We start from the raw sequence: 18,821 nt of genomic DNA on the forward strand, positions 1-18,821 counted from the left end.
GGACACAATTGGACACAATTCATTTCTTCCTTTCCTAACCTTTGCCATTAGATTCTGTGGTCCCGAATTCCAAAGAAGCGGATCCTTTGGAGGCTAAGAGTGCTGTGAAGAAGGGAGGAGCTGAGACTTCTCAGCACGACCCCGAAGCTCTCCAATGCTGTCCTCAACAGCCCTCCCTGAATGCTGTCCTTCTGCCTGCTCTAGTGCTGTGCTGCCAATTGCCATGTTTCAGCTGCTACTGAGAGCCACAGACAAGGCTGGCAGTGGGATGTCCACCACCACAGTCTGAACCAAGCATCTGCTGCTGGAAAGCAGTCCCGAAGATGACTTTTGCATTGCCTCTTCAGCTGGAATGGACCGCTGGAATGTGCTCATTGACCAGCCAGAGTACCAGGAGTTGTACACTAGAGCACATTGCAATAATTTTAAATTCTAAACCTGCATGGATGGGATATGAATTACCTTACTCTATGGAGTCTGGTCTTGTAAAATTCATGGTTCTGAGGAACTTGTGAATATTCTTAGAACATTACATGACACATTTTAGTCTGAGAATAGTTACTCTGAGTCAGTCTTACATGATAAAGCTTTGACCAGCCATGGACCACTGTGCCTGGTAATCTACATTGTGCTGAATATTGCAGACGTAATTTAGAATGGAAAGATAAAAAACCCTAATCTGGAGAAAGATAACTAGATAGAGGGCTGGAGCTTGGGGTTCGTGAGTTTGGCTCCTAACTAGAGTTTGGCCTGGTGGTGAGCCACAGCTATCAAGGCCCTGCTTTAATATCTTAGCAAATACTTTGGTGAACTCCTTCCTTGGCTTCACAACAGCCTACTCTTAACTGCGTGTGCTTTTCTATGTCTCTGCTAAGAAGAAAAAGAACTGCACACATTTTCCTGCTCACCTTCCCCTCCCTGGCCTAAGAGGTTATGGAAAATTGTTTACAAGCAGGCAATTGATCAGGCTATGAGCTTTCCCACCGCTTCCTGCTTCCCCAGTAAGCTACTTATTGTAACAGACTCTGTCTCCCTGTCTCTGTCTCTTTGTCTCTCTCTCTCTCTCTCTCTCTCTCTCTCTCTGAGCTAAGACTGTGCATATCTGTGCTCTATTGGAGACTGTGTTACTTCGGAGGGACATCATGGAAGCCAGCTTTAGCACAGAGGCCTCAAACTCCAGGCTCCTGTTTTTCAGCTTCCCTTGCAGTTTGGGTGCAGCCTCATGGTCCATCATCAGATGAGCATGCAAAGACCTGCAAGCCTGCAGCAATGCAGAAACCACTGAGGACCTGAACTGTGGCAGTGGTAGGTAGGTGCTGCTAGTTGCTTACTGTGCAAGTGATGGGAGGCCAGCATCCTGGATAGCTAAGTGGTATTGGTGCCAGATGCTGTCTGGAGCTGGGAGCAGCCACTGGACAGGTCCTGCTGCTAGATTTAAGGACCAGCTCCCCCCCCCGGCATAATCCATAAGTGCAAATCCTTCTAGTGATTTTGGGAGTTCTTTCACATTTTATTTATTTATTTATTTATAATTTTGTTGTAAAGGTGGTGTGCAGAGGGCTTATAGTTACATAAGTAAGGTAATGAGTACATTTCTTTTTAAACAGTGTTACCGTTTACCTCATTTTCTCCCCTCCCCTTGCTGACTCCCCCCAAACCCTAGCTGTAAAGTTCATTTCTAACATAGTGTCTGTTGCATTGGTTTAACCCCTGTCCCACCTTTCTGTGATTTCCCTTTCCTTCTCCAAATCAATAAACTTATATACAAGACAAAGGGTACAGAAATAAAAAACAGTGACAACAGGGAATAAACCAAAAGGAGAAAAAGAAAGAGAAAGAGAAAGAGAAAGAAAGAAAGGAAGGAAGGGGAAAGAAAGAAAGAAAACAGAGAGAGAAAGAATGAAAGAATGAATAAAAGAAAGAAAAAGAAAGAAAGAAAGAATTGTAAACAGTACACTAGAAAAATCTCTTGTTTCCATTTCTCGAGTTCATTTCGATAAGCATAATTTGATATAGTCATATGATGATAGCTATTGATCTATGTGGTTGTCTGCTAAGAATATACTAGACATATTTTAGTTATTAAAAATGAGGGAGACTATGCAGCCTATATTTCTTTGGGTCTGGATTACTTCACTTAATATATTTTTTTCCAAGTCTTTCCATTTCTCATACATGGGGACGTGTCATTCTTTCTGATGGAAGCATAGAATTCCATTGTGTATATATGCTGCATTTTCTTGATCTATTCGTCTACTGAGGGACATCTGGGTTGATTCCATCTTAGCTATGGTAAATAATACTGCAATGAATGTGGTTGTGTTGATAGCTTTAGTGTGGCCTTGTTTGTGTTCCTTTGGGTTAATGCCCAAAAGTGGGATTGCTGGATCATAGGGAGCTCTATGTTTAGTCTTCTGAGGAATCTCCATATTGCTTTCCAGAGTGGTTGAACAAGTTTATGATCCAACAAACAGTGTAGGATATGCTTAACTCAAATAGATTCAGCTTCTTTGGCTTGTAACAAGTTCTCTGGTTTACATCATATAATAAGACAAAAAATTTAGTGTCCTTATTGCAAACATTTACAGAGATCAGAACTAGATGTTGTAATTGTAAATTCTGATTCCTAATTTCCCCACTAATCTGTTGACTTTTCAAGTGCAGGGTAACCTGTTTGTCTCTGCCACCTTAGAGATATGGCCCAAACCAAATTCTTCCCTTGGCTTGTGAGTCAAAAGAGATGGCTGATTGAATGAGCTGGCTGTGGGATTCAAGACAAGCCATGGAAGAGTAACAGTTGAGGCGGCCCCGAGATCACAGATCAAGTAGAGAGGTCCAGAAACACTGGGGTCTAGGAGGATGAGTTGGGTGAAAGGAAATAATGACACACTCAGGGTAGAGCACTTGATTTGGTAGTCAAGGTTGCAGTGTGGTGCCTGTCCAGACCCTGGTGGGTGTCATAGGCCTAGAGCAAGAGCCTCAGACAGTACTGTCACCCAGAAGAATATCACCTGCCTGCAAATCTGTGACTGGAGTAAGGTATTGCTTGGCTTCCTTTGCATATCTAAAGGTGGACTTGGCACCGGTGAGCTAGGTGGACCAGCCACACATTGGCATCTGGTTTATACATCAGTCATGCTACCTTGTCCAATAGGAAGCTGTCACAAAACTTCTCTATTTTGATGATGATAGATTAAGGATGCATAACAGGTAAGGCTCAGTAACACGCTAAGGAGAGAACTAGTAAATGGTAAGCCATTTTGTGGGAGACGACCGACCAGCTATGCCATTTTGATACTGTTTGACTAGTTGCAGAACAGTTCTTTCTTTCTTCTTCTTTTTTTATTGTGAACATACTGTACAGAAGGGTTACAATTACATGGGCCAGATAATGAGTACATTTCTTATCAAGCATGGTAGCCTTCTCCTTTGTTTCCCCTTCCCATCCTTTCCCATCCTCTCCCACCCCCCACCCAATCCTCCCCCCCCACCAAAGTTGTAAAGTTTGTTTTTCGACATAACGACTTGTACATCTCATTCTTGCAATGGGTCCACCTGTATCCAACGATTTGCTTTTTCCCTTCCCCTCCACAAATTATACCAACATCAAATACAGTGAAAGCAGGGGGTACACTGTGGGGGAGTTCTTTCTTATGAATTTTTGTGTTTGGCAGGGCTGTAGAGTAGGATTTCTGAAAGAGTGTGCGTGAACAGTAGGACTAGAAGAAGAACAGAAAAGATGTATGTGTGTTTATGTGTGTATATATATATATACACACACACACACATATATGTATGAGAGAGGGGAAGAGAGAGAGAAAGAGAGAGAGATTGAGAGAGAGAATTTGCTTTACGTAGTGGGTTACAGAGAAGATTCCAGATGGAGATGAAAGGCATGTTAGAAAAATCACTTTGTCTTAGTGACTAGATTGCAGACTGAGTAGACTGTGGAGCTCATGGGCGTAGCAAGAGTTCAAAGTCTTGGTCCTGCTCCCTTGTGGGAGACACACAGTGGTCTCAGGTTTTCAGGATTGCACGCCGCCGCTAGCTGCAGGTGCACATGGATGCAGCAATCACCAGACATCTGTGGGGAGGACATGAAAAGCATGGATACCCGCCTGGGCAGCCCCTTCAGCCCCAGGCCTGGTCAGGAGGTGGGTGTGGAACGGGATGGCAGCCGTAAGTTAATGGTGGCCACACTTGTCACGTGCCTTGTGTTGGTAGACTCAACCCAGCACCTCTAAAGGCCTCTGGGAAGGCGGATTCCATTCCAGTACTCTCCCTGTGGCTGTAGCTTTCTGTACTGGTTCAAGGGCCATCAGATATTCAGACACGTCTAATCTTTCAAAAGTTAGCTGAGGTTCTGTCCTGGCTGACAGCCAGCCGCTCCACCCCCCTCTCCCACTCTGGGGACAGTTTTGGTTTTACAGATGTTTCTTCAGTGTACGTATGCTGGTTCTGAGAGGAGCAGACAGGCTGTGCTGCAGGGCCTACCCAGCTCTCGCCATCTTTATTTTTGAGTCAGTGTCTCACTACGTAGTCTGGTCTGGCCTTGAACTGAATTGTCCTGCCTCCACCTATCAAGTGCCCAGAATACAGATGTGATCCAGCATGCTAAACTCAATTTGTCATCTTTGAAGTTCTCCTTTTACTCTCTCATGCCAGGCTAAAGCGACAGGGGCTACTGTGCTTCTCACTAAGGATTCCTGTGCCCAGCATGTAGGACCCTTGCCAAGAGCACTGTTGTGAGGGGCATAGGTGGATGGAAACCCTGTTTTACTCCTGAGCTTCCCTGTGTGAAGCAAGTCAGGGTGAGAGGTGGTGTCTGTGTGCAGGACTCACACACATGTGTGAGCTTCAGGGAGGGATGATTGAAGGATGGAGGTGCGTTTGACCCTTGGCCACATGCCAGGGCATCAGTGCGTGGGCACACCCCAGACCAATGCAGAGAGCATTGCTAGGACCCATATAGCTGATGTTGCCACGGCCTGTTTAGCAATGCTCTTCACACTGTGTGCATGGGAATGAGCCAAAGACCCTGGGCAAAGAGGGAGTAGTCCAAGAGCCTCTGAGAGTCCACGTTCCCAACCAACTTCTAGGGCGCAAATTCATCAGACTACACAGTTGATTTCCTGACCCAAGAGAGGTGCAAAGTCCTTCCTTCCAGAATTGTCTGGGGAAATGAAATGTCCATGTCCCTGGACATTTCTTTTCAATCGTCCATGAGTCTGTCGTGCAGGCTTGTGTTCAAGCAGCTCTGCCCAGCAGGTGTCCATGTGTGCTACCTTCTGCCTTCCTTAGCCTGGCCTGCTGAGGGAGCTGGTAGTCGCAGGCACAGGTGTGGAAGAGTGTTAGGGGCAGGGACCTTAGAGGTAGGGGTGTCGTTTGTACCAGGAGAGCCCCTTTGCCTGGTGGTAGCAGAGTCAGGTCTGAGAAGGGCTAGTTCTGTTGGGAAAGGGGGAAGCGTTTGCTGTGGCCTTCATTAGACGGTGGAATGGTTTTCCTCTCTGAGGCGGGTAGAGGCCACATGTTTCATTTATAGAGTTGGCTTCGGTGAGGGAAGAGTGGGGCTGTGGGGAGATGGATGGGGTGACCGAGGGGATTTTGATTGCTCTCCCTCGAGTCACCGCAGGAAATGGGAATGGGTTTTTCACATCTTAAACAGACCTGTGCCAAGCAATTATGAGCATTCCATCCACGGAGACGTGTGTGCTCTAACAGTACTTTATCAGATGCCACTGGAGGCCCCACAGTTCCCTCCGGGTGGCTGTTCTGTTGATCAAGGGAGTGAACAGAGTATGGGAGAAGGAGGCAGTGGGGCGCTGCCACACCAAGAAGCAAAGTTTTTCCCCTTCACACTTGCCAGCTCCTCCCTTTGGGCCAGGCAGGGCGGCCAGGATGGCGGCATCTCTTCGTCTCTTTTTATATTGCTTTACAAGAGGATGCTACTATAGGCACGTTTCTATTTAAATAGCAGCTGTGGGAAGCTCCCCAGGTGGAAAAAATGCAGACACAATTTCCACCGGTGCCAAGGTTTTCCCAGAAAGCCATGTTCCTCCCAAATCCCTGCAGTTCCCAAAGCCCTCTTGTTTCTCGGGACCTCAGTCGAGAGGGAAGGAGAGGCTGGTGGGCTCTCATGGATGGGCAGCGGGAAGCCCCGAGCAGGCTTGGGTGACACTGATTCCCATGCTATTAGCCGTGGTCTCCCCAGAACAGGGGCTGCTCTCCGGCATTGGATGCAAAGATTTCACTCTAGAAAGGAGGGAGCTCACTTTGCACCAGTGCACGCGAAGGAGGGAGAGCCTGGTGTTCTCCATCAGGTGAAGAAAGAACCCAGAAGAGGGCCCGGCCCAGGTGAGCTTCTGCAGCAATCTAAACAATGTGTCTAGAGATGGAATGAGGAAGGCCAGCCAGCGTCGGGTCTGTGCAGGAATGACAGCTCAGTTCAAGTCTTACTTCCACAACTTACGATTGCCGGTAGGATTTGGGGCAAAAACCTCAAAGAGCCTCTGTTTCCCCTTCTGTGTCTGCTGGAAACCATGGCAGCCATGCTTCATCCTTCCAGATTAAGGTTGGAGCTCCAGCTGGCAGTCCTCCTCAGGAAGCCGGCTCATTCGACGCAGCCAAGCAGTTATTGTGGTGAATTAAATATGCCTTATTAGATCAATTCCTATGGAGAAAGTTCTGCCAGACAATGACAAAAGTTCACTGTATGTCTGAGGTGCAATATTGAGGCTCACTTTATGGGTTGAAAAGTAGCCTAAGATACCAATGTTATATTAAATGTGACCAGATGCAATCCTGTGAGAACAGCTCAGGCGGAGCATGTGAGTTATTGATAATCGCCACTTAACCTGTTTGCGGCCATGTCTATTTTGATTCTCCAGACATCTTATTATTAGTAATTATAATATTGTATTTATGATTATTATTCATTGTTATTGTCCATGTCATTATTTAACATCAGCATCATTGCAAATCATCATTAAAAAATAGAAGATTACCAAGCAATGTGCACAGCAGAAATCCTCCCCCATCTTTGACCTTCGGACCCCCAGCTAATTGTAGCATGAGGGCCGGCCAAGGATAGTGTGATAATGAGTTATTGGTGTAGATGCAATTTAAAAGCAATTGAATTTATGTGTAGTCAAAGAGTATGCATTTTACTATACCCATGGGACATCTTGTGGTATACATTATGGGGAATTAATTTTTCTAGAATTTTCTAAAAACTGAAAGGTTGAAAATGTATTTGTTCCAATGCCACAGCATTAAATGTTACCCAGTCTTCAGCGTGTCACATGACCCCAGCAAGGCCAAGGGTGGGATCCTCACAGAAATCTCCTCTCCAGTGCTCACAGCTCACTGAAGTGCAGAGATGCCAGTCCAAGTTCGCTGCGGTGGGTGACGAATAAACAGTCGTTGGCTTGGACACGTCCTGTCCTTGTCCGTGGGGACAAAGGAAAATGGCCCATTTGGAACTAAGTGAGAAAAGGTGAATTCAAGGAGGAACTGAATGCCAGTGTTTTTGGAATTTGAGGCCAGCATGGAAGGAAAGGGACTTTTCAGCCTGAGCAGAGGATTTGAGCTGTGGTGTCAGCTTGGAGCAAGAAAAATGTTGAGAATGGAGGTGAAGCTGTGGTCTGAGTGTTGTTGACTCGGGCACCAGGCTAGGGCACTGGCTGTGGTTACTGCCTGGGACCTCGGTGGCAGGTGCATGGTCCGATGGGGCCAGTCTGCTGGCGTGTAATGTGGCAGGATGGATGAAGAGTCTTGAGACATTGAGGTAAGTGCACGAGCATTCTCTGGCCCCGACTCTGAGGACAGCTGTGGAATGATGAGAGCCATGAGGACAGCTTCCACAGAAGCTGGGAAGCCTGCAAAAGCCAGAGCTTGTTCTGCCATTTCTCCAGAGCTGTCTTCTACCACGGGTCTCAGAAGGCCCCCTCTGAGACAGAGCAAGCTGAGGCTTCTGGAAGGCTATTACCAAGCAGCCTTTGGGTAGAAAAGGTGCATATCACAGGTTTTTGTTAACCATTTGAGGTTTCCCAGGCATAATCTAGTCAAAGAATAAAAGGTAACAAGTCCAGTAACGAGTCCCCTTAGATGTCATTAAGGGAACGATGAACTAGGTTTTGCAAATTTAGAACATAAAGGCAAGGAGGAAATTACTCTGAATACAAGTTCGTATATATAATATATTATCTCTAATCTTCATAAAATGCAAAGTTAACAGTGGCCCTTTGTACAGCTGATGCAGAAAACAGAGTTAAAAGCAATTGGACTATTAAAAAAATCCACAGAATTGATAGATGTTCATGTTGAAAGCTGCGCTTTGCTCAAAATGATTCCAAAATTTCTATCCTTATTTCAAGGAGGTTAGAATGACCTCTAACTCCTACCTGTGGAGAGCATTAGGACACAGGAAAACAAGTGTGAAAGTCACAGTGGTATTGGGTGTGCAGGAGCACCGAGGGGACATGGAGATGCTTTCCGAGGACAGGGAGGTCTTACTTCTCTACCTGGCTGGGAGCAGCACCTTTGGGGCCAGCAAGGTGTGTCCCCAAAGCAGAATCTTGGACCCCATCAGGTTTTCCAGGATGGTTTGGAAGCAACTAACTTCAGAAGTGAATCCAGGACTTTGGGCTGGAGCTGTTCCTAATTTCCAGCCCCCACAAGGATCTAAGAGCCGCTGGAGTGATTTTGGGATAAGAGAGATACCTAGAGATACCTGGAAACCCTGAAGATTTTCCCCGGGAAAGCCTTCCCTGCAGAATGATGGCTAATGATCGGTCTCAGCACACTTTTCACAAAGGTTCACATGAACTCTCATCTATTTGTTCTCTAGCTTAGAACCAGTAGGACCCGTTGCTTGTGCTTGCATTGACGTTGAGCTTTTATAGCTTCTTTGGGCACCACATGTGTGAGAATCATACATTTTTTATTCTGAGGATTTTGAAGATGCATATTGCCATTGTAATATGCATAGTCACCAAGAAGGCTCATTTTAGATATTATCTTCCTCTGAAAGGAAAACAAAATAAAGTCTATTATTTCAAAGTATTTACTTCATTTGTGTCTATTAGCTTTGATTATGACCGTTTCTGCACTTTTGAAAAACAATGGTTGAGCTGGGAAAGGAACCATGCTCAGCAAGTGCTCTCCCCTCACAGACCTTGCCAGGCTTTGATCACACTTTCCCAGCAAAGAAACTGAGCCTTAAAACAGGACAGGCCATACTGCTGACAACACAGGGTCAGCACTTGGACGAAGATCTGTCTGTTTGTTTGTTTTTTAGTGGGCACTTTTTAAGAAGCAACTCTGTGACCTAGCATTTAACTATTTCCTGGGTGTGCAGCACTTGTCTGTTTACGTGGCCTTTCCCAGAATAAAACCTTCCTTCCAACTTAATTCTGGGGGGGAACACTCAGCCTCCAAGGCCACGGTGGCCAGGAGTGGAACAGCGAGGCCTGGGCTCGGTGCTCTGATTCCAAGTTTTAGCTTTAGCTTTGTTTTCCTCTCTCCCTCTTTCATCTTTTCTCTCTCTCTTTTTCTCTTTATTTCTGTCTCTTCTCTTCCTCTCTCCCCCATTTCTTTCCTCTCCTAGAGATGACTTGTTCATTTATTTCTCCACAAAGAGTGGGGACACATGGGTTTTATCACTCCATTTAGATTTATGAATATTTTCCAGTAGCACAATTGTGACACTTTCATAAGTCTTCCCAATGATAAACATCATGTGTGAGGAAATTTATAAAAAAAACTAAAACCATCTAAAGAAGAATGTATCCCGTTTCCCCATTGCTTGGAATATTAGTAGTAAAATCTCTAGGTCCATGTCTGTCTTGAGATCTCTCTTGTCATCTTTATTCCTGTTTATTCTGTTTCCTATTATTCATATTTCTATATCCCTATAAATATGTAACTTAAAGATTTCAAATCAATCTTAATATACTTTTTATGTATAAATGTATTGCAGCCTTTGTAGTAAATAATTTTCAGAAATGTTATCTTGATCCTTTTGATTACTACTGATATTATATATTATGACATAGAGATGATTGTCACCTAATTATTGTCAGTCATTTTTGCTGTTTCTTTTTTTTCGTAAGTTCCACTGGAGCGATCATCCTTTCAGCCATCTTTCTACCACCTCAAGGCTCATGTCTCCTTGGAGTGCCTGAGTTTGTTTTCCTTTTTTTTCCTGTGGTGGAGACCCAACCCCAAGCCTGTGCATGCTAGCCATGTGCTTGGCTGAGCTACATCCCTAGCTCAAATGTTTCCTCTAACACAGGGTATACAGCCCAGGCAAAGAAGCAGATCCTGGGTAAATATTTCAAGTACAAAGTGACTGGTCCATAGGGTTGGGGGTTTGGGTGAGCTTTACAAAAACTATGACCATAGTCTCTATTTGAGACTGAATGAGCAGGACTTGAGGCTCAGAAATATCTTCCTTCTGCCTTAGATTCCACCAGGCAACAGATGGCTCAATTCCTCTGGGAGAAATAACCTCCAACCTTGGACTGACCGTGGTCCAACATCAGAGCCTTGGAGCAGTCTATATTCACCCTAGAGAGGGATGCTTCGGTGCTAAAATTATGCTAAAATTAATTACATTCGCTTAGTGGGATCAGTCTGATTTCCACACTCCACAAACATTCTTGACACACCCACCACTGCAAGGTAGGTCTTGGTTATTGGATTTTCATGAAGCCTGGCCTAGCGTCATCTCTGCTGTCAGTGGTGAGTCCATGAAGGAAGAGTCCAACACTCATCAGTCTCCAGCAATCCAGGTAGAAGGATATGTCCCCAAACGCCACGATTCATGAGCAGTAAAACTGGGATAGGAATTAGCATTGTCTGACTTGTGGTTTCTTTATTTGCACTCTATCTATACCTTTTGGCTAGATCACAGGTTTGATTTTTGTGGATGTGTATATGTGTGTGGTGTGTGTGTGTGTGTGTGTGTGTGTGTGTGTGTGTGCGTGTGTGTGTGTGCGTGTAAGGGGACATGGGTACATACACAGGCATGAGTCCATGAGTGTGTATGTGCATGCCATGAGCTCCCCTGTGCGTTGTAAGGTGTTTAACAGCTCTTTGGGCCACTATTTGTGAGAGGTCCACTTCAGATGGCCACCATCCAGCATTGTGTTGATTCAGGTATCCCTAGCTTTCGCCACATTGGTGTTTCTTTCTGGGGAAGCAGATATTGCCTAAAGGATGCAGTCTGGTGGACAGGTGTTTCTTGTATCTGGGTCTCCAAGTGTTGGTGTCTTTGGGGGAGTGAGGGCAGACGTAGCCTTGCACTTGCTGGCCAATTCTAACTCATCAAGTTGTACTTGCTGCAAGCACAGATAAGGCAGACGTGTGGCCCCATCACAGACTGCTTCACTCCACTGGCAGGGAAGGCATCTTTTTATTTATTTATTTATTTATTTTCATGATCTCAACAAGCAATATGCCGGTCATCATGAGAACATCTTTCTTGACATCCCAAGTGTCTGCTCAGTTCGTGTCCATCTCCTGCTCCAGGTTGCTTTCCACAGACTTCCATGATTTCTTACCATTTCCTACCTGGCCCAGGGAGAGGGAAGGCTTGTGGAAATACCTGTTCTTGTTTCCACGTGTCCTAGAAGCAGGAAAGTTTACACCCATTGAGCTAGTGTCTGAATGAACGGTTGCTCTCCTTAGCTGAGCTCTTCATGCACCAGCCAAAAGCTGCCAGTGGTCTCTGTCCAAATGGGTCATTAAGGGGGTCTGATGGCAACGTGAATATCAGACCAGAAACTGCACATTTGATTGCTATGTGTGCCTGACAGCCCGTGTTTGGCATTCCAATGTATCTTCAAAACAGCTGTGATAGAAAATTGGTCATTTACCAGGGCTTAATGACTAATGCCCTACACAATCTGAATTAGCAAGAATTATGGCAGGATGGCTTTGTTCTGCTGAACTCCCCTTGTTGTTCTCACAGCAGTCAGACACTCCACATGCATGAGTGATGGTGGCTGGGCTGAGCGTGGTCCTCCCCCACCTGGGTCCTGATTTAAATCTGAGCCTCAGGTCTTGAGGACTGATCTTGTCCATCATCTTCACTGTGCCCATGGTTGACTCCAGCTCCAGTATGACTTCCTTCCAGACTCCTATGCATTAAAGGTAGGGACACACTAAGACGGGTAATGTATTCTGAAAAGTATTGCTGTAGACCAGTGAAGCCATGGGGCGCTGGCCCTGTCACCAGGACAAACCTACGTCACTCACCCTCACATGTAAAATATTAGAGTACTTTCTTCATAGCAATGTGGGCAAGATGATGGAGGAAATTCAACTGGCAAAGCTCTTGGAACTTGTCATTTGTTCAGTAAGGTGAGCATTGGCCATCTTCATCATCCTTATCATTTTCAAAATTCATAAAGGGGACGCAAGTTTTCCAAGGCAAACAATCTTTTAAATTGGGAGGTTCTTGATTCAGGAGACAGTTGTGTACGTGTTTCATTACCCATTGACATCCTCACTTTGTCTTTATTCATCTTTGACAATGACTAGGCGCCCAATGTCGAATTAGACTCTGGGGTCGCGGAGGGAAGACACACCATCTTTCCCATCCTAGGACTCAGGGCCTATTTGACCAGAGGTTACACAGTGCCTCTTGTGGGGGACTGATGGCGGGCACCCCAGTACCAGGGGCATGCTGGGAGCACATGCACTTTGCGGGAATAAGAAACTTTCTTTTGGCACCAGAGGCTGTGGCTGTTACGGTAGGCGTTTATACAAGTCTCTGTTTTACAAAGGAGGAAGGTGAGACCTGGTGTGGACCTGGCCTTTACTAGTGGCCAGCGGTCTGGTCGGACCACAGCCAGCCTCCATGCACAGGGTGCTGCTTCTCATTGCAATTCCAGGAGGAGCAGAAAGTCAACAGCGAGTTGTCCAAAATTAGTTCCATAATCTACATTTTGGTCCATAATTTTAATCATAATGACATAAGAATCTATGACCTGGTTGGCTCAACATTTTGATCTGTTATTGGAACTGAGTAGTATGGATTGGATGTAGAGGAATGGAGAGGTCTTCCATCTCTAAATTCCTCTCTTTCTTTCTCTTGCCAGGATCAACCCATGTAAACAGTGTGCATTCTTGTTGGTGTGATTGTACAGCGGGCCACAGAGCTTCTGAGTGTATAGACAAGGACAAGGCATCATACTCATTTTCCTTCCTTCCTTCCTTCTTCCCTCCCTATCTTCTCTCTCTCTCTCTCTCTCTTTCTGTAACTTAATTTATGATACGACACAAAAAATGTATATAGTTTGCCTGCGTTGGTGGAAGCATCCTTAATCAGAAGAGCAAAGCCCAGTACAACCTGAGGGCGTGGGCACCGTCAGCTGTTTGTGAAGGTGAAGCGTCATCCTTGTCTCACCCGGCAAGCTCCGTTTGCCTGAGCTCCCACCTCGTGGGAACACAGGACGCCCAATGCACAAACCTCTGTGCTGTGGAACTCATAAATGATCCAATTATTTCCTTTGAATGCCGTACACCTCAGAGTCTGGTGGTCTGCACATGACAGATAGCCCTTTTCTCCTGGAATGTTTTGGTCCCAGGCTACGGGAGGTAACCCACCAAGAGAGCTGGACCTGTCAAATTGCGGGCATTGTTGATGAGACCATCCCTCTCAGGCTGGCTCAGAAAGGAGCCGACAAGGCTGCCTGGAACAGATGTTGCTCCTGGAAACGAGGGAACTTCACTCACTGCCCACAGTGGCCCCAGTCCAGCTAGGCATAAGAGCCAGGCTTCCGCCGCACAAAAGCCCCAGGAGCCAGGTAGCCAGGGGTGACAGATGAACGGCTGCTCTCCAGATGTCTCCTGCTGAGGGCAAGACAGCCTGTCCAGAAGTGTCCTGTGTGGCAGCTGCTGAAATCCCTCCCAGCCCACTGCTACCGGTCCAGGCAGAGACTGGGACAGCCTCGTGGAGAGACAGCGGTAAAGGGAAGTCTGGCTTCACTCAGGCCCAGGCTGAGCTTGTGGAGCGATGAGCCCCTGAGGGTGTCACCTATGATCTTTTTGGTTGTGACAGGGGCCAGGGAGACTCTGGCACGGAGCACCTCTGCTGCTGCCCCATCCGTGGCTCCCCGAGGCTCACAGGATAGAATTCAGCTCGTTAAGATGGCTTTGGGGTCAGGACTGGAAAAAATCTCACATTTGTAAGTGAAATGTGGCCTTTTACTTTTCTAGCGTTATGAGTTCTGGATGTCTTCCCCGCAACTATGTGAACAAAGAAGGATGGAATTGAAGGGGATGCGGGCTCTCCCACTAAGTTAATAACAGGATGTGTTTACATAAACAGGGCATGCAGAATGCCTGCCAACATACACTAAGGTAGTACAGATATACACGTCACGTGTGCATATACTCCTGAATGTACGCTCACATGCATCTTCCTTTGTTTTGTAGACCCTGGCAATCTAATCTGAAGCCTGACCACAGTGCCCTCCCGCCCGCCCGCACCACTCTGCTCTGTGGCTCCCAGTTACTCTTTCCTCCTCTTGGCCTGTGAGCTTCTAACTGCCATGGTTAGGTGGTAAGGCTAGCTTGCCCTCTTTATGCTGAGGCTGGGGAGGGTTCCATTCCTTCCTGGTTCCTACCTTGTCTGGGCAAAATCTGCAGTGTCTGCACAGAATCCTTGCCTGGAGCCATCCTTGCCCAGGGCTGCTTAAGAACCGATGAATGACAAAGAAGAAATAGAGGACTGATAGGAGTTACAGTGAAGGAGAAGTGGGTGAGCCCATGGAGTCAGTCCCTGGGATGACAGACTTTACTCTCTCCCTTCCCATTTCCATTTTTTCCCCCTAGCTCAGGCTCACCCAGTGTCCAGCTACACATCACACACCTCCCTGGAGTCTGTGTCCACCTTTTAGCCATGGGGAGGGGCAGAGGGAGTAGCTGCAGTCCTGGAGTTGCTGGAAAGTTCACAATCACATACAGCAGGCTGTGTTTGGCAGTTCAAAGCCAAGTCTCTCTCCTGGTGAGCCTGCACGGCTGCTATTTGTAAGGTCACCTACACGATTGTTTCTTCAGAATGCAATTTGGAGCACATGGAAAGTTTCTTCTACTTGTGTGGCAGTTGGCAGGAATAAGAAAGCTGCCATCTGTGACCTTCCTGACTGTGTGATCTACGGATATTACATTCTTCTTAATAATTTGCTTCATTAAAAAATGCCTGTCATACTAACTACTCAGGAGACTGAATCTGAGGATTGGGGTTCAAACCAGTTTGGGTGTTGGGAATGCCACTGTGGTTCAAAAGTGGTGGAGTACTAGCCCTATAGCATAAAAGCTCAGGGACAGCGCCCAGGCCACACACACACACACACACACACACACACACACACACACACACGTTCACATCAACTTTAAGAAGGGAACATTTCAATCCAGAATAATTTTTCTCTATAGTTACTTTGAAATTAAAAACAATAAGCAACAAACTGACAGCATCCTTAATCTGAAACTACAAAAACCAGAATATGCTGAAAATGGAAAATTTAAGCATCAATGGGCTACCCCAAGTGTCACATTCTGCCATCTGGTTCCACAGGTGGCAGGTGAGGTCAGGTGTAAACGCTCATGCAATCTTTATACGACTCCATCCACATTGTATACCACTAACTTCGGACTATGTGCAGGTACATGTGTTGAGGGTCCCATCTCCAAGGTATTTCATTATGTTTCTGCAAATGTTCTAGAAGCTGAAATAATCCAAGATCTATTTATTTTTTAAAATGATTCTTAAGTAGCTGTACAAAGGAGTGACAAGTCCAGCGTGTCAGCTGATGAGCACACTGCCAGCCCTTCCATCATTCTCTGCTCTCTCTCCCAAATGCACCCAAGCATCTCGCCAGTATTTAGTGTATGTTGGTCACTTGCTTGCATCAGGGGCTTCCGTTCTTAGTTCACCCATCCTCCCAGCAGCCCAGTGGAACAGGTCCTTTTCTTGCCCAATTTACAGATGTGGAGACGGAGGCATGGAGCCGTGAAACATGTCCCTGAGGTCACACAGCTTGTAAGCGATGAGCTCACGCTCCAACCCAGTGGCCAGGCTCATCTCGTCATGTTAGTATGCCATTTCTGGGAGAGCGGACTATGACTGAAGGTTACTTTTGGGAGAGCCCAGATGGTCATCTCTCTTGCCTTTGCTCTCCAGGCAGTGAAGTGAGACATATGAACAGGACACCAGGCAAACCGGTATCCCAGGCATCCTCCCCCTTCTGCATCCACCATGCAACGCCGTCCTGAGACCTGAAGAGGAAGGAATCGAGGAGTGAATAGGAGTTGTCTGGTCCTCTCCCCTGGAGACAGCACCTGGGAGGTTGCTCTCCGAGGTGGCCTTGGACGCTCCACACCCAGCGGGCCTCATGTTCTCAAGGAAGGTCACTGCCAGGATGCCACAGATCCTGCCTGAGAAAGCAGGTTGGAAAACAGAAAAACCAGGCAGATCTGAGGTGCCACAGGCCCCCCAAGCCCTGCCTCCTGAGTCACGGCGTCTCAGTGAACCAGAGTGGCAACCCAGGGGAAGGAGAGGAGGGCTGGCCTCTTCCCTCCCCTGCTCGGGAAGCCAGCCAGGCCTTCGCCAGGGCCCCAGGCTGGGGAGACTCGGCTTCAGTTCCTCATCCCCCCCACTGCCTGGCAGGGAAATATGACACAATGGAAGAAGAGGAGCGCTCGCGCCCTCCATGGCTGACTCAAACGCTTCTACAAGTGCCCTGTATTTATAGCTGGAGAGGGAATGGGAGCAGCAGCTGCTTGCTGTTATTTCGAAGAACTTCAGGCTTCCGACCAAAATAGTCTCTGAACTTTGGAAACTCTCATTCTAATAGTCTCGAGGAGGAGTGAACCAATATCCTAGAATTTGAGAGGATATTTTTAGTCTTGAAATAAATTGTGCTCTCCCCGCCCTCCCCCACGATCCACTCCTCTCACGGTATATGTGGCGCTACAAGTCCACACCCTCCAGGGTCCCAGAGGGGGACAAGAGGGTCCAAGGAAACCTGGGTTATGAGAGAGAGGGGGGAGATAGGAGGGGGGAGAGAGAGAGAGAGAGAGAAAGAAAGAATGAATGAAGAGTTTTGAAAGTATTTGTAAGTTAAAGGAAAATCTTCTATTGAGTTAAGAAATAATTCACTATATGTTCATTAAACTAAAAGAAAAAGGAGGCTGTTTTTAAGTTTAATAAAAGTACTTATTAAATTAGATTTGCAGATACTATGGTCCATATGCCTAAGGCATATCTGTGCTCCCTCTATGAATATATCAAGCTCAGTGTATCATAAGTCACAGGCATATATTCGTTCTTTTACTAAAGACAGCACTAGTGATACAGTGAAGACCATCACTGAGCTCATGCCTGGAATCCTAGCTACTCAGGAAGCTGAGATTTGAGGATCGTGGTTCAAAGCCAGCCTGGGCAGGAAAGTACATGGGACTCTTATCTCCAATTAACCACCAGAAAACGCAAAAGTGGAGCTGTGCCTCAAAGTGGTAGAGCTCTAGCCTTGAGCCTAAGAGCTCAGGGAAGGTACCCAGGCTCCAAGTTCAAGCCCCACAACGGACAAAAAAAATCACTGGCCAGAATATACTAATCATCACCCTCAACCAGAAAGCTCGGCACGGCCCTTTACTGTGTCTTGTTCTCCATGCATGCGTCCAACACCAAATCTTGCTACTCTGTTGCTACACTGGACTTCACATCTGTCCCTAGGTCTTTTCTTCCTGGGTGCTAGCCTGGGTCATCATTCACTCCAAGCAGGAGTGAAAATGCATGCACATCCCCACCCCCTTCCCCCTGCACTTGCATCCATGTGTGTCCACATCTGGCTCTCGGGGTCACTGTCATGGTGGTGAGTGGCAGCTGGCTTGCATCTGAGGATGGAGGTGACGGTCCGTAGGTCCTGCCTTTCCCAACCATTGCACTTGCCGGGGAGGGCTCCCCACTTCATCCTTGCTGTCCTCCCTCTTAGACATTTGGAAGCTGGTGCTAAGCAATGACAAGAACTAGGGCAAGAGCTGGAAGCTGATGTTTAGATGCCCATAGACCCATGCTTTGGTAGGCGCTTCAGAACTGTTGTTCTGATTTCATATACCGTTTCTTTACATGTTTAGCTTGAATTGATTGGTTTTGCTTGTCACTGAAAAGCCTTAGGATATCCAGAGGTCTGCTGAGGAAGTAGGGGGAAGCATTGCTCATTTGCTTGAAAAGTCTAATGGTGTCCCTGTGTGTGCAAATCAAAGCCCGGTTCCACTGTGGCGAGCACAACCTGTCCTGTCCTTGTCTCCAGTCTGAGATTTGATGAACACCTGCCTGGCTGCTTTCATAGATCAGCAGGCCAAGGCTCACATGGGCTAAATGACGAACGGAATCACACAGCTATTAAGCAGAAAAGCAGAGACCGAGTTCTTTCTGATTACACAAACCTTCCCTCTTCCCTCTCCTTGGAGAGCTGCTATCTTTTTCTCAGTATTTCAACCCTTACAGTCAGGACACAGGAACCAAACCACCAGATTTTTCCTCAGGGAAGGGTAATTTGCAGAAGCCTTGGAAGAAACTTATGCATCTTTTTTCCACCCAAATGAGACGGTTTCAACCAGCTTGAAACTCCAGATTCCTTGAAAGTTTACTCTCTCCTCTCTCTCTCTTTCAACTTATTTGTTTAGTGAGTATAGCATTTTTGAAGATGCTGTGCAAATCTTTTCTTAATGACACAAGAAATTAAGTTGGCAACCAAGCAATTACAGAGGAATCTAATCAGTAGGGTACCTACCATTTAGGGGTA

The sequence above is a fragment of the Dipodomys ordii genome, unplaced genomic scaffold (assembly GCF_000151885.1).
Source record: "Dipodomys ordii isolate 6190 unplaced genomic scaffold, Dord_2.0 Scaffold20, whole genome shotgun sequence".
Taxonomy (NCBI): Eukaryota; Metazoa; Chordata; class Mammalia; order Rodentia; family Heteromyidae; genus Dipodomys; species Dipodomys ordii.